This window comes from Elephantulus edwardii, unplaced genomic scaffold (assembly GCF_000299155.1).
Source record: "Elephantulus edwardii isolate Elephantulus edwardi_28Jun2011 unplaced genomic scaffold, EleEdw1.0 scaffold00170, whole genome shotgun sequence".
NCBI lineage: Eukaryota > Metazoa > Chordata > Mammalia > Macroscelidea > Macroscelididae > Elephantulus > Elephantulus edwardii.
In genome coordinates, this window is record NW_006399920.1 from 4,168,728 (window position 1) to 4,183,649 (window position 14,922).

Below are 14,922 nucleotides of genomic sequence, written 5' to 3' on the forward strand. Positions count from 1 at the left end.
CTTCATGGCCTGTGGGTATTTTGATCTTGAAAGGATCCGCTTTAAATCAAAAGAATGATTTAGAATGTCGTTGTATGTTGAAGTTGAGATTGAAATATTAAATTATTCTCAAAATCATGTATATGCAGCTTGTACTTGTAAGTTTCAAAAAAAGTAGCACATTTTCCTACTAGTTAAAATTCAGTGTGGTTAAGCTAGATGAATTTCTTAATGTTACATACAGTTGAGTCTATTTCATCTTAGAGTAGGCTGTGCAATAGAGTTGAATTATCCCATAGGGTTTCCTAGGCTGCAGTCTTACAGACGGGGGTAGCTTCTCTTCATAAATGTCTAACTGATCCATTGAAGGAGCCAGTGGTAGAGGTTTAGATCACAGTAACATTAGATTTAGGGGAATCATAAAGGAGGTCTTAAAATGGAATGTTCTGGAATTCTAACCTGTTAGAGCAGCAAGCATTTGAACTGGGACACTGAAGGAATAGGAAAAGAATACAAAGTCAGGTCTCTTGAATGCAAAGCTACGTTTTCACAACAGAAGTAGTAGTCACAGGGCTCAATCGAATATTTGGTTTTGTTTTACCCACTGACTAATCAATGCATGGCTGATACTATTTCTCAGAAAGAAATAAGAATTAACCTCCTTTAAACTATAATCATTTTCTGGGTTGCTGTTTTTGTTTTTTTGGTTTTTTTTCCTTTTCTTGTGTACCATTGAATCAGATCCAACTGACACAGGAGGAGATTCCTCCTCCTCCATCGGAGCATCTGGTAGATTCAAACCATGCACCTTGGGGATTGCAGCACAGCTTCTTACCACTAGGCCACAAGAGCTCTCTTATAATAATTTTCTTAACTATTCAATGACAAATGTTTGTTTATGTACTATTCTTTACAGACAGAACAAAAACATTGTATTCATTACTGATTCAGAAAGGGGGAAAAAAACTACGAAAGTTGAAAAATAATTAGGAACAATAAAGGAATTAAGACAGATTTAGCCCATACAATTTAAAAGAGAAATTGGGATTTGAATTTTGTAAGTTAAAAGTGGAAAAACTCATCTGTCTTGTGTTTTAGGCAAAACAATTTGAAATTGGGGAAAGTGCTTAAGTAGATAAAAATCAAATCAGTTGCCATCTATTCTGCCTGTGTCACTACTCACTATCCCACATTTGTCAGAACTCTGCTCCATTGGGTGATTGTCTTGCCAGGCCTTCCTTCCAAAGTTCTTTCAGGTGTACTTGAACATCCAGCCTTTGAATTAGCAGCCAAATGAAGCTTTGTATCACCCAGGTAAACATTCCCTTTATATCTTCTAATTTAATTCTCAGTAGTAATTATTGACAAATTTTAACTTGCTACATATTCAGTTATATTGGAAGGCAAAAGAATAAAAGTAAACTTAGCCGTGTTATAATAATCACTGGGTTCTTAAGCATATGCTTTTGTGTATTACAGTATTTGCCTATATAGATTTATAACAGAATTGTGTACAGTCAGGTAAGTATGAATAATCAAAAGATATAGCATCATTTACAAAGAAGGTATTTAAAATTCATAAACTCCTAAAGTTCCGAAGCATCTGCTGGAGAAGGAGGAACAATCTCCTCCTTTACCAGTCAGATCTGATTTGACGGTACACACAAAAAATAATGAAATAACATAAATTTAAAAAAAAAAAACCAGCTTGTTAAAGCAAATAAACCCTTAGTACCGTTTCTCAAAACTATATTTTTCAAAGATATAAGATGGTGTGTTGTGACATTTTAAATGATCACCTTACTTTGAAGTACACACCTACATGGAATATTTTAATAACCCGAATAGGGGAATTAATTACTAACCCCATAGTCATATTCAAACTCAATTAAATGTTTTTGACCTAGAATCTCTTCAAGATAATAAAACCTTTTCCTGTCATTTAGTTAAATTGCTGCTGTTAGGTGCCATTGAGTTGCCTATGACCTGTTGGGACCCTGTGTACAACAGATGTGAACCCTGGTTAGTCATGATCTCTAAGATGCAGGAGCCCATTGTTACCATCACTGTGTCAATACGTTTTATTACATGGGCAGTCTCCTCCCATGCAATTTACAGCTTCTGAAAACCCACTGGAGAGTCAGCTCTGACTAGGTTCCAAATCCACAGCAATGACTGATAACAAAATGCCCAAATTGAGTGTCATAGAAGAAGGGACTCAGAGTTTCTCTGCTCCAGAGGCTTGTTATGTGCCATCCAGTCAGAATCAATGATTAGGAGCTAACCTGTCTTGGCATGACTGACTTCATGTTAACTAATAACATCTTCACACTATTTCTAAACAAGGCTACATTTACAGGTGCATAGGATTTCAATATATGGAGAGGGTTTACAATTTTAACACTAGAAAAAAATCAGAAGCTATATCTGTTCTCTCTCTTGTTCTAACTGACATTAGATAAAACAAATCTTTTAAATGGAAATGCTCAAACTAAATAACATTTCAAGCAATTGTCTCTACATCCCAAACAGAGAATACATTTTCAGTAGTCCACAGAAGGAAAATAGACTAATTTTCATTATTTTCTTTATAAGATTATTCCAACTTTCCTGGGTTTTACATATCCTTTCTTATATGTAGTGTTATTGTTAGTAGATACTGTTCTTTGAACTATTGAATTGGAACCAACTTGTAGCTAACCCTCCAGTGAGTTTTCAGAGGTGGGAGGTTGCCCATCTATTTACCATAGAGCAACTGGTGGATTTGAAATCATGTGCCTTTGGATTGGCAGCACAATTTACTATTAAGCCACCAGAACTCCCTAGTAGATGTTGTTGTTGTGTACCATCGAGTCAGAACTGACCCTCCAGTGAGTTTCCTAAGGCAGTTAATCACACAAGAGGAGACTGTCCATCCTTCTGCTGTGGAGCAGCTAATGGCCTCGAACTGCATGCCTTTGAAGTTGTGCCTTTGAAGTTGTAGCAAAACTTCTTGCCACTAGGCCACCAGAGTCCTAGATAAACAAGTTGCTTTAAATAACCTTCCACGCAAAATAAAGAATTGACACACCTATCTCAGTCCTCACTCCTTCTTTCCTCACTCCTTTTACAGTGAAATTTTGAGTCAGAACTACTAAGCTAAGAAAGGTCCTTTCTTAATTTCAGGGGTTTATTGAGGTATTAAAATTACTTGATTGGTTTAGGGATTTAGTTTTGTAAATTTATTATTTTTTTATTAATGTCTATCCAATTAATTCAGTCCTCTTGGAAAATTATTTTTGTTATGTGCCAGCGAGGCGCTTGCGACTCATAGCGACCCTATGTACAATAGCCCTCAACCCTGCTCTATCCCTTGCCAATCTTATTGTCTCCAGCACACCCATCCCCATTACCCCAGTGACGGACTCAATCCATCTCATCGAGGGTCGTCTTCTCCCGTTCTTGTCCAAGGACTGGTTCCTCCTTGCAGCTTGTCCAAAGCATGTCAGAGCTTCCAAGGAGCTTCTAGTCCTTGCCTCCAAGGAGCAGCCTGACTTTACCCTCTCCAGGGCGAATTTGTTTTTTGTTCTGCCAGTCAATGATATATTCAGTACACTTCTGCACCAAAGCTCAAAGGCATCCACTTTCCTCCTATCCTCCCTGGTCATTGTCCAGCTCTCTAATGCATAGCAAGTACTGGCAAAGACCATGGCCTGTATCAGACGCACCTTGGTTTCCAGACTGGCATCATTGCTCCTCAGTACCTTGGAGAGGTCTCTGACAGCAGATTTTCCCAATGCAATTCGTCTTTTAATTTCCTGGCTGCTGGTATCAAGAGTGTTGATTGTAGAGCCAAGCAAAGTGAAGCTGTCAACAATCTCAATCTCTTCACCATTTATCATGATGCTGCCAGTCAGCCCAGTGCTGAGAATCTTTGTTTTCTTGATGTTGAGCTTCAATCCATATTGAGGGCTGCAATCCTTGACCTTCTGAATCAAGGCTTCAGGTCCTCCTCAGTTTCAACAAGCAGGGTTGTGTCATCTGAGTAATGTAGATTGTCGATAAGTCTACCTCCAATCCTGATGCCATGCTTCTCATAGAGTCCAGCCTCCCGGATAATCTGTTCTGCATATAGATTGAAAAGATAACGGAGATAGGACACATCCTTGACACACACCCTTCAGAATTTTGAACCATGCAGTGTTTCCATGCTCTGTTCTGAGAACTGCCTCCTGGTCAAAGTGCAAGTTTCACATAAGCGCAATCAAATGTTCTGGGATTCCCATTCTTCTCAAAGTCAGCCACAGTTTGTTGTGATCCACACAGTCAAATGCCTTTGCATAGTCAATAAAACACAGACATTCCTCCGGTACTCTGCTTTCAGCCAAGATCCATCTGATATTAGCTATAATATCGCTAGTGCCATGGCCTCTTCTAAACCCATCCTGCACTTCAGGCAGTTCTCTGTTGATGTGCTGTTCTGGTCGTTTTTTGGATGATCTTCAGCAGAATCTTGCTTGCATATAATATCAATGATACTTGATAATTTCCACACTCTGTTGGATCACCTTTCTTTGGAATGGGAACAAATACAGATCTCTTCCAGTCAGTAGGCCAGGTGGTTGTCCTCCAGATTTCTTTTCACAAATTGGTGAGCACAACCAGGGCAGTGTCTGTTTGTTGAAATATGTCAAATGGTATGCCATCAATTCCTGGGGTCTTGTTTTTTGCCAAGTCTTTCAGAGCAGCTTGAACTTTTATTCAATTTGTCATCATGGATCATAATTAAGGATAATAGCAATCTACCACAATCTAAACTTGAGTTGGTTGAAATGGCACAAGGCAGAGATTTGTCAGAGTATTAACTAAGCAGCTGTCTTTATTGAGAGTCGTAACAGTGATAGTGCACGATGGCACAGGCTAGGGGCAAGGTTCAGCTCTGTTACTCACGGGCTTGCTGTGAATCACAGTCAACTCGACAGGACCTAACAACAATATGACTCATTGCCATTGAGTTGGAACTGGCTCGTAGCTCAACCTGCCAGTGGGTTTTCAGAGACTCTTAATTTACATGGGAGGAGATTCCTCATCTTACTATCTCAGAGCAGTTTGGTCAATCTAAACAGCTGACCTTTGGTTTGGCAATGCAGCTCTACCCAGTCTTTCATGAATCTAACTGGAGGCGGGGTGGGGGGGCAGGGGTGAGCTTCCTAAAGATTGTATTGCTTTGTGTCATCAAGTCCACTCTTAACTCGTGGCAACCCTGTGGAACATTAGAACTCCACAGGATGGTTTCCTTGGCTGTAATCTTTACAGCAGTAGATGAAGAAGCCTTTGTGAGTTTGAACCTCTACCTTTTGGCTGGCCACTCAGCACTTAACAAGTATGCCGCCAGGGCTCCTTCTCATAAACATAGGAATTGTGTACATTAACTGAAATTACTAGGAATCATGTCAAAGGGAAGGACTAGGAACAAGATTTTAATCAAGTCAGGATAAAAGCTGATAAAAAAAAGATGTCAATATCTAAGCCCTTGGATCTCTAAAAAAAGTATATAATACGTTATTAAAGTTTAACATATTATTGGGGAGCTTTGGTGAGCTCGTGGTAAGGAGCGGTGTGTGTTGCCATTTTGAAGGCACAAGTTCAAATCCATCAGCTGCTCCATGGCAGAAAGATGAGCAGTCTACTCCCGTGAGATTTACTGCCTCTGAAAACCCACTGAAGGGTCAGCAGTGAGCCGATTTCAAGTCAGTGGCACATAGCAACATTTTTTTTTCTTTTAAAATAGTAATTTCATTGAAGAACCTTCCTTTTGATACCTAAACATCTGATAACAGAATTAAGTATTTTAAAACTCCTAATTATAACAACAAAAATCCCACAAACTGTTTTCTTATGGGTGGACATTGAAGTGGACTTAATTCTGTTTTCTTTTTCAACATCTCCAAAAAAAGTAGATTCAAACCTAGTGAAAAGGAACTTTAAAATAACTCACTATGTTGCTTGTCTCCTGTAACACTTGGTGTTGTTGATGCAGCTTCTAGGCTGTTGTGTGTGTTGTTTTGGTTTTTCTTTCTTGCTCTCTTAATTGGTCCAGCTAAATAATTATCATCATATTTATCATCACTATAAAACTTCATTTTCCTTCCCTAAAATTCTACTTTCTTTAACTGACTCAACAAGGGCAACTTGATTTCCTTTGCCTTTTTCTATAAATTTGTGAGTTTGAGTTTCTTTTGTGTGTGAGAGAGGATTTTTGGTTTTGTTTTTTTCAGTGCTGCTTTTTTCACCTCCTCCTTGTGGTTTAAAAGCTGTTTTTATTTATAAGAGCACTCTAGTGGCCTACTGTGTTCACTCTAGTGCAATTTACAGCCTCTGAAAACCTGCTGGAGTATCAGCTATCAGTCCATTGCGACTCGACAGCCGTGAGTTTGAGTTTCATTTTCATTTGGAAGTATACAGCGATGTTGACATTTCCAGCTTTGTTTTGCAGTTAAAATAATCTTGGACGCTGTCTACTCGCCTGCCTGATTATTGCTGTTGTCAGCACATCAGTTGTCAGACACGTGGGCTCCAAATGTGTTGCAGAACAGAACTGGAGTCCATAGAGTTCTCAATGCTGTGACCTTTCGAAAACAAATTTCCTGCCCTGGCTTTCAAAGGGCTTTTAGGTGAGTTTTTATGGCCAGCCTTTAGGCTAGTATTCGTTGTTGTTGGTAAGTGCCATCAAATAGAGTACAATTCATAGTGACTCTGTGAACAAAGATCTGAACCATGTCCTATCCTCCATCATCCTTATCATTCCTGACACATTTGAGCCCATTGCCACAGTTACTCTCAGTCCATCTCTTTGAGGGTCTTCCTCTCCTTTACTGACCCTCCATCTTTCCAAGCATGATGTCCCTTTCCAAAGAATAACCTCTCCTAAAAGCATTTCCAAAGACCAAAGTTTGTGAGACAAAGGTTTGCCATCCTTGCATCCAAGAAACACTCTGGTTGCACTTTCTCCAAGGCACATATTTGCTCTTTTGGCAATCCATGGGATGGTCACCACTCTTCTCCAACACCACAACTCGAAGACATCAATTCCTCTTTCATCTTTATTCTTTTCTCCAGCTCTCACATGCACAGCAAGTGATCAGAAAGACTGTGGCCAGAATCAGGTGCACCTTAGTCTTTAAACTGATATTATTGCTCTTCAGGATTTTGGGAAGACTTTTGGCAGACTTTCCCAATGCTCTGTATTTCCTGATCTCCTAACTGCTGGTACAATGATGTTGATTGTGTATCCAAACAAGATGAAATCATTGACAATTTCAGTCATTTTTCCATCTATCATGATGTTGTCTATTGCTCCAGTAGTGAGAATATTTGTTTTCTTTTTACTGAGATGTAATCTACATTTAAGACTGCAGCCCTTGATCCTCCACGAGTAGCATCTCAAGCTCTCTTCAGTTTCAGCAAGCAAGGTGTGTCATCTGAATAATACAGGTTGTTTTTGAGTCTTCCTCGAAATTTGATACCACATTCCTTCTCATAAAGTCCAGCTTCTCAAATGATTTGCTCATATGGAGAAAGGGTACAACCCTGGTGCACACCTTTCCCAATGTAAACTATAATAGTGTTCCTTTACTCTTTTGAGACAATAGCTTCTTGGCCTAGGTATGGATTTTGTAAAAGCATGAGAAGAATTCCCATTCTTCTCAAATGAAAACGATAAAAACAATTCAAAGGAACACTGTTAGGCATAGTTCTACAGGTAGAGTTCATAGAGGGAGAGTGCTAAAAAATGGAAAACAATTGTATCCATTAGTAAGTGTTATTAAGTGCCTTCAAGTTGAATATGACTCACAGTGACCCTGTGAACAGCCAACCCGAATCATGCCCTATCCTGTGTCATCTTCATCCCTGACACAAGCCAATTGCTGAAGGCACCTCACCACGTCAATCCATCCCAGTGGTGATCTTCCTCTCCTTTGCTGACCATCTTTCAAAGCATGATGTCCCTGTCCAAGGAAGAGCCTCGCCTAGATATGTCCAAAGTATGAAAGATGAAGCATCACCATTCTTGCATCTTTCTTCAAGGAGAAGAAGGCTTCACGTTCTTCAAGACATAGCCATTTGTTCTTTTGTACAGTCCATGGGATATTCAGTACTCTTCTCCAGCACCATAACTCGAAGGCATCAACTCTTCTTCTGCTATCCTTATTCATTGTCCAGCTTTCTGATGCATGGCAGGTGATTGAGAAGACCATGACCTGAATCAGGCACACCTTAGTCCTCAAACAGGAATAATTTCTCTTTAGCATTTTGGAGAGCTCCCTGGCAGCAGACTTGCCCAATACAATATGTCTCCTGTAACAAAGGTGTTGATTGTTGATCCAATCAGTATTAAAATATTATGAGTAAAATGGCTGGATTCTGCAAAGGTGTGTTTTCTAGTTTGGTGTTGAGTCTAGGGTGTGAGCTGACTAGATTTGGCCTCATCTTTAAAAAGCCTTTTGGCTGCCAGTCTGGGGCTATTTCCAGGATAGGAAGATGAGCAGAACAGCCAGATTCTGCAAAGGTGTGTTTTCTGGTTTGGAGTTGAGAGTAAAGTGTGGCTCTTGCTCGCAATAGGGTGTGAGCTGATCAGATTTGGCCTCATTTTGGTGGATCTCCCAAATAAAACAGCCTTGGAAGCAGGAGTGGCATCCACTTTCAAAAAAGCTTGCCTCCAGAAACTTGGAGAAAAGATGAAAGTTTTGCATTCAAGACTTTCGTTCATAAAGTCACTATGGGTCATCTACAACTCTACAGCACTTAACAACAATAACAATTAGAACATGGGATTGGAATATATTAAGTATAAATGTTGAAAACTTGGAAGTTACAAACCAATGAAAAGGAACATTCTAGGTATCAGTGAGCTGAAAGGGACTGGCACTGGCCAAAGCTTTAACTCAGTCTTATGCCACATGAAATCTTTATACTTAACCCCAATATTGCAATGGGCATTTTCAGTCTGCCTCCTTATTGTCCCTCCACCCTTCCAAGCATGCTGTTCTTCTCCAAGCACTTGTCCCTCCTAGCCACGTGCCCAAAGTCTGTGAGAAGGAGCTTCAAAACCCTAGCCTCCAAAAAAAAAATGAATAAAAAACCCTAGCCTCCAAGAAAAAATTTGATTTCACTATATTCCAGACAGACCTGTTTGTTTTCTTGGTGGTCCATGGTAGGTTCAAGACTTCTCCAGCACCACAACTCAAAGGCATCAATTCTTCTACTGTCATCCCTAGTCATCTTCTAGCTCTCTGATCCATAGCAGTAATTGTGAAGACCACGGGCCTGGACAGTGTAGTCCCTGGACAGACCGCTATCCTTTAGCATTCCTGGAGAGGTCCCTGACAGCAGACCTTCCCAATGCAATTCGTCTTTTGATTTCCTGACTGCTGGTGTCAAGAGTGTTGGTGGTGGAGCCAAGCAGCCTGAAATTGTTAACAATCTCAATCTCTCGTTCTATCATGGTGCTGCCAGTTGGCGTACAGAAACTAAAAAATGCTGGTTTTCCGTTGCTTGTCTTTTTTTCTACCCTGTCTTGGGTGCCACCTAGTGGAAAGTCTCTGATAAATAGCTGGTGAAGCTAGAAATTAAATTTATTCAACGATGTCATCCAAGTGTGATTGATTCTCAAGTATCTTTTAAACCCAGGACATTTGGTCATTTACAGATCCGCAGGAGAGACATGGCAACCTTACACGTGATTTACAGCTTCAGAAAACACACCGGAGAGTCAGCTGATGTGTCGGTTCCAACTTGATAGCAGTGAGATTTTCGAGTTTACAATTCTTCAGTTTTCTTATGTTTTTTTGTCGTAAATATTTTTTGTCTGACATTTTCCAAGAATTCCTTTTAAACTACTTGTTATTGTTGTTGTGTACCTTTCGAATCTGAACCAATTCATAGCTGACCCTATGGCGGGTTTTCAGAGACAGTTGCATGGGAGGAGATTATCCTTCCTCCTCCTGCTGAGCATCTGGTGGCCTCGAACCGAACCGCTTGCCTTCGGGATTGCAGCGCAGCTTCTTGCCAGTAAGCCACCAGTGCTCCCTTTATTACCACTTTGAAAAAAACAAAACAAAAAAACCCCTCAAATGTTTATCATTACGGTATCCTCTGAACCCAGAACAGTACACAGCCAAACTTGTTGCCATTAAGTCTATTCTGACTCAAAATGAACCTATTACAGGACGAGGAAGACCTGCTGCGTAGAGTTCCCAGGGCTGTAATCTTTACAGAAGCCCATCGTCACTTCTTCCCACCACAGAGCTGCTGGATTCGAAGGCACTAACTGTTCGGTTAGCAGCTAAGACCTTAAGCATTGCACCACCAAAGGTCTCAAGTTCATAACAGGTGCTCAAAAATGTTTTACACTGGAAAGGATGAAACTTTAATTGCAAAAGCCAATTTTCCTCTTATTTTAGTGTCTTAACCCGCCCCACCCCCAATGTGCCATCCCACTACATCCCATTCAATAGTCTACATTTGAACATACATATCAGGAAAATTTGCTGAACAACTACCTTCTTAAAAAGAAAAACAGCCATGCACACCCATGTTTATCGACGCTTTGTTCACAATAGCAAGGAGTTGGAAACAACCTAAGTGCCCATCAACAAACGAATGAATAGAGAAGCTGTGGTATATTCACACAATGGAATACTATACTGCATTGAAAAATAAGGAACTCATGCAATATTATTCAAAATGGGTGAGCCTGGAGGACATTATGCTGAGTGAAGTATCCCAGTCACAAAAGGACAAATACTGCAAGGTGCCACTGTTGTAAAACAGGGCTGATCTTGGGGTTGGGGAGACTGAGAAAGATGTGATGAATAATGTATACGGCATTGAAACAGATGAGGGAGAAAACTGTTTAAAAGGGGAGTGTGATTAGGTATTATTGTAATGATAGGAGTCCAGAAAGAAGACTGCATAGTGGGGTAGACCTATGGGGGAGGGATTGTAAAACAATGAGAGAATTTTTCTTTTACTTTTCAAAGAGAAGAGTGTACTGGGGGTGGGGGGAAGCAAAGTGTAACAATGAATAAATAGAAATCAAAAAAAGAAAAACAGCCATAATTTAGCCTGCCTAATCAATGCAATTGGCACAGGATAGAGTAGGGTTTAGGGCTGTTGTATACAGGGTTGCTATGAATCGCAAACGACTTGACGGCACATAACAACAACAACAATCAATTCTCTTTAGCAAAACTTGTAATTTGTGATTGTTATAAAACAACTAAAAGTAAAAACTATCTTTTGCCACCCAGTATTGTCTAAGTCAGTATGCACCTGGTGTATATAGGGAAGGAGTATGGTATTTGGCATATTTTAACTCTAAGTTCTGAGCAAGGAGTTGAGAACTATTAAAAAGACTCAGATGAGAGCCGGGGAAGATTTTCTGGAAAAGATTGGGCCCACTTGAGTAATCCAGGATAATACTCTTCAAGGTCTTTTAACTTTTGTCCGTGAAGAAGGCTTTTAAATGGCACATATTATTCCTGATGTGATGTGAGATGTTAGAATAATGAGGGCCTTCTCCATCAGATTTAAATTCATAGTTGAGACTTTGAATAAGAAATTATTCCCTCTGGACCACTTTTTTTTTTTTTTTTTTTTTCAAAAACCATATACAATGGAAGTTGTCTCTTCTCTGTGAAGATTAGAGAAAATTAAGCATCTATCTGGATGCTATCTGATCCATGAAAGAAGCCAGTGTTATCTTGTGGATCTAAAACCATGTCCCCATTCCGAGTTTTCAGGAAGAGATTCAGCATCATTTGCTACATAAAAAAATGCAGAGAAATGATGGAAAGTTAGCAAACTATTCAATCATTTACATGTTAACATTGGGAATGTTAGGAATTCTCAAGACAGTTTCCTAAAAAGATTCTTACACAAGTGGACTTGACGGCAATGGAAAGGTAGGGTGGAGGGAATGTATAGAACTTCAACAACCCCCTTGCTTCTTCTCAAGTAAGGGGACGTTAGTGTTACAAGTAATCATGACATTATTCATTAAAGTGGTTAGAAGCATAAGGTGTAGGGGAACAAAAGTAGCTGTCAGAGCCCAAGGAGCTCAAAGCCAGAGCCAACGTCAGGGTTATAAGAATTGAAAAATGAGTAAGAGCCTTTGTATTTAATTTTTTTTGTTTTCCGGTTTGGTTTTTTGTTTGTGTTAAGTAAGAGCTTTTGATAACAAAGGGAAAGTAGAATGTTTCAAGGTAGACACACCAGAGTATCCACCTTGCAACCTGCACCTGGATGAACCTGATTGGTTCTACCATTTTATCATTATTGATTTTCCCCCCTGATTTCTAACATGCAAAATAAATTCCAGTTGTCAGCTCTCACTCATCACATGTCAATGCGATATGTTCTTATTATGTGTCATGAAATCAACGACAACTCATAACTACTCTATGAACAATAGCTCTGAACCTTGCTCTATCCTGAGACAATCTCACCATTTCTGAGACACCTCATCCCATTGCCACAGTCAGTGTGTCATTCATCTCTCCCAGAGTCTTCCTCTCCTGCACTGACCGTCTGCCCTTTCAAGCATGGTGGCCCCTCCTGTCAACATGCCCAAAGTATGTTAGGCAAAGTTTCAAAATCCTTGCCCCAAGGAGTAAAGTGTTTCACCCTCTCCAGGACAGTCCTGTTTGTTCTCTTGGCAATCCATGGTATATGTTCAATACTCTTCTCCAGAATCACAATTCAAAGGCATCAATTCTTCTGTCATCCTGATTCATTGTTAAACTCTCAGATGCAGAGTAAACAATACAGAAGACCATAGCCTGGATCTGGCAACACTTTAGTGTCTAAACTGACATCTTTAGCACTCTGCTGTTCTTTAGCACTCTGGAGAGGGCCTTAACAGCAGATTGCCCCAGTGCAACTCATCTGATTTCCTGGCTGCTGGTGTCAAGGGTATTGATTGTGAATGTCAACATGACATAGTCAGGGTAAATCTAGGTAGAAGGGCCTTATTGTCTTAGTAAATAGGTTTCATATTCAACTATGATCAGTTCTTGTGGCTAAGTGGTAAAAAGCTCCACTGCAATCTCAAAGGCATGCAGTTCAAATCCACCAGCTCCTCTGCAGGAAATGGATGGGCAACCTCCTGCCACGTGATTTACTGCCTCTGAAAATCTCCTGGAGAGTGAGCTATGGGTCAGTTCGGCACACAACAACAATGGTCCACCTCATCAGCAAGGCCAAAAGTTAGTCATCGTTGCCTAACAAAGAACCTAATCACATAATATTGCTTCATGATTCCAGTACAAATAGTATTATTTTAAATTGTACTTTGTCACAATTTACATTGGAAAAGGAAGGCTGGATAGGGCTTACACTTAAGCCATTCTTACTATTCAACTGTCCTTTAATGAGGATGTTGGCCCCACCAATCACAAAGTTTAAGGGAGAACCTTGCTTTTTCCACTTCGTTACTTTGGTTAAATCACTTCTCAGAGTTCCTATAAAACAGATATAATACTATTATCTTTATCACAGGGCTGTTGTTGTTGTTATGTGCTGCGACTCACAGCAACCCTATGTACAACAACCCTAAACCCTGCTCAGTTGTTTCCTAATATCACTGTCTCTGGCACACCCACCCCATTACACACACCATTACTAAATCAATCCACCTCATAGAGGGTCTTCCTCTCCTGTGCTGTCCCTCCATCCTCCGAAGCATGTCGTCCCTCTCTAAGGACTGATTCCTCCTTGCAACATGTCCAAAGTATGTCAGATGAAGCTTCAGAATCCTTGCCTCCAAGGAGCAGCCCTCTCCAGGACAAACCTGTTTGTTTCCTTATTCTATATTATTCTCCAGCACCACAGCTCAAAAGCATCAACTCTCCTTCTGTCATCCCTAGTCATTGTCCAGCTCTCTGACTCATAGCAAGTGATTGCAAAGACCATGGCCTGTATCAGGTGCACCTTAATCTCCAGAGTGACATCATTGCTCTTCAGTACTTTGAAGAGGTCCCTAACAGCAGACTTTCCCATCGCAATACATCTTTTAATTTCCTGGATTCTGGTGCCATTAGAGTGTTGACTGTGGAACCAAGCAAACGACCGTAAAAATTAAACACATATAAATACACTGTGCTCAATACCTGATAAGAATGCTTAATTATTCATTATTGCCCGTCATTAGCTTGCTGTTTAAATAACTTCTATGTTGTTATGTACCATTGAGTTAGAATCAACTCATAGATGACCTGTCAGTTAGTTTTCAGAGGCAGTAAATCACACAGGAGGAAATGACCCATGTTTCACCCCAGGAGCAGCTGGTAGATCTGAACCACCTGCCTTTGAGTTGGCAGCATAACTCTGTACTACTAAAGCCACCAGAGCTCCCTTCAGAATGCTATGCTATTGTTGTTGTTGTTTACCTTTGAGTCAGAACTGAACCAGAGCTGACCCTCCAGCAGGTTTTCAAATCTCATGGGAGGAGACTGCCCAATCCTTCTTCCATGGAGCAGCTGGTGGATTCAAACCACATGCCTTCGGGATTGCAGTGCAGCTTCTTGCCACTAGGACACCAGAGCTCCCTAGACATCTGAAGTATATACTAAGTGAATAACCAAGAAACTGGATTATATGAAAAATATAGATTGGATGAAGACTCATGAACAACCTCTAATATGTAGATGATACAACTTTGCTTGCTAGAAATAAAGATGTGAAGACCCTACTGATAAAGTCAAAAGACTTCAGTATGGTTTATGCTTCAACATGTAAAAAAAAAAACAAACCAAAAAACTGCACCGACAAAGATAATAATAATAATAATTTAAAAACTGAACCAATAAGCAACTTCATAATACATGAGAGGAAAATTGGAGTTGTTAAGGATTTCATTTTTCTAAGATCCATAATCAATGCCCATGTGAACAATCAAGAAAT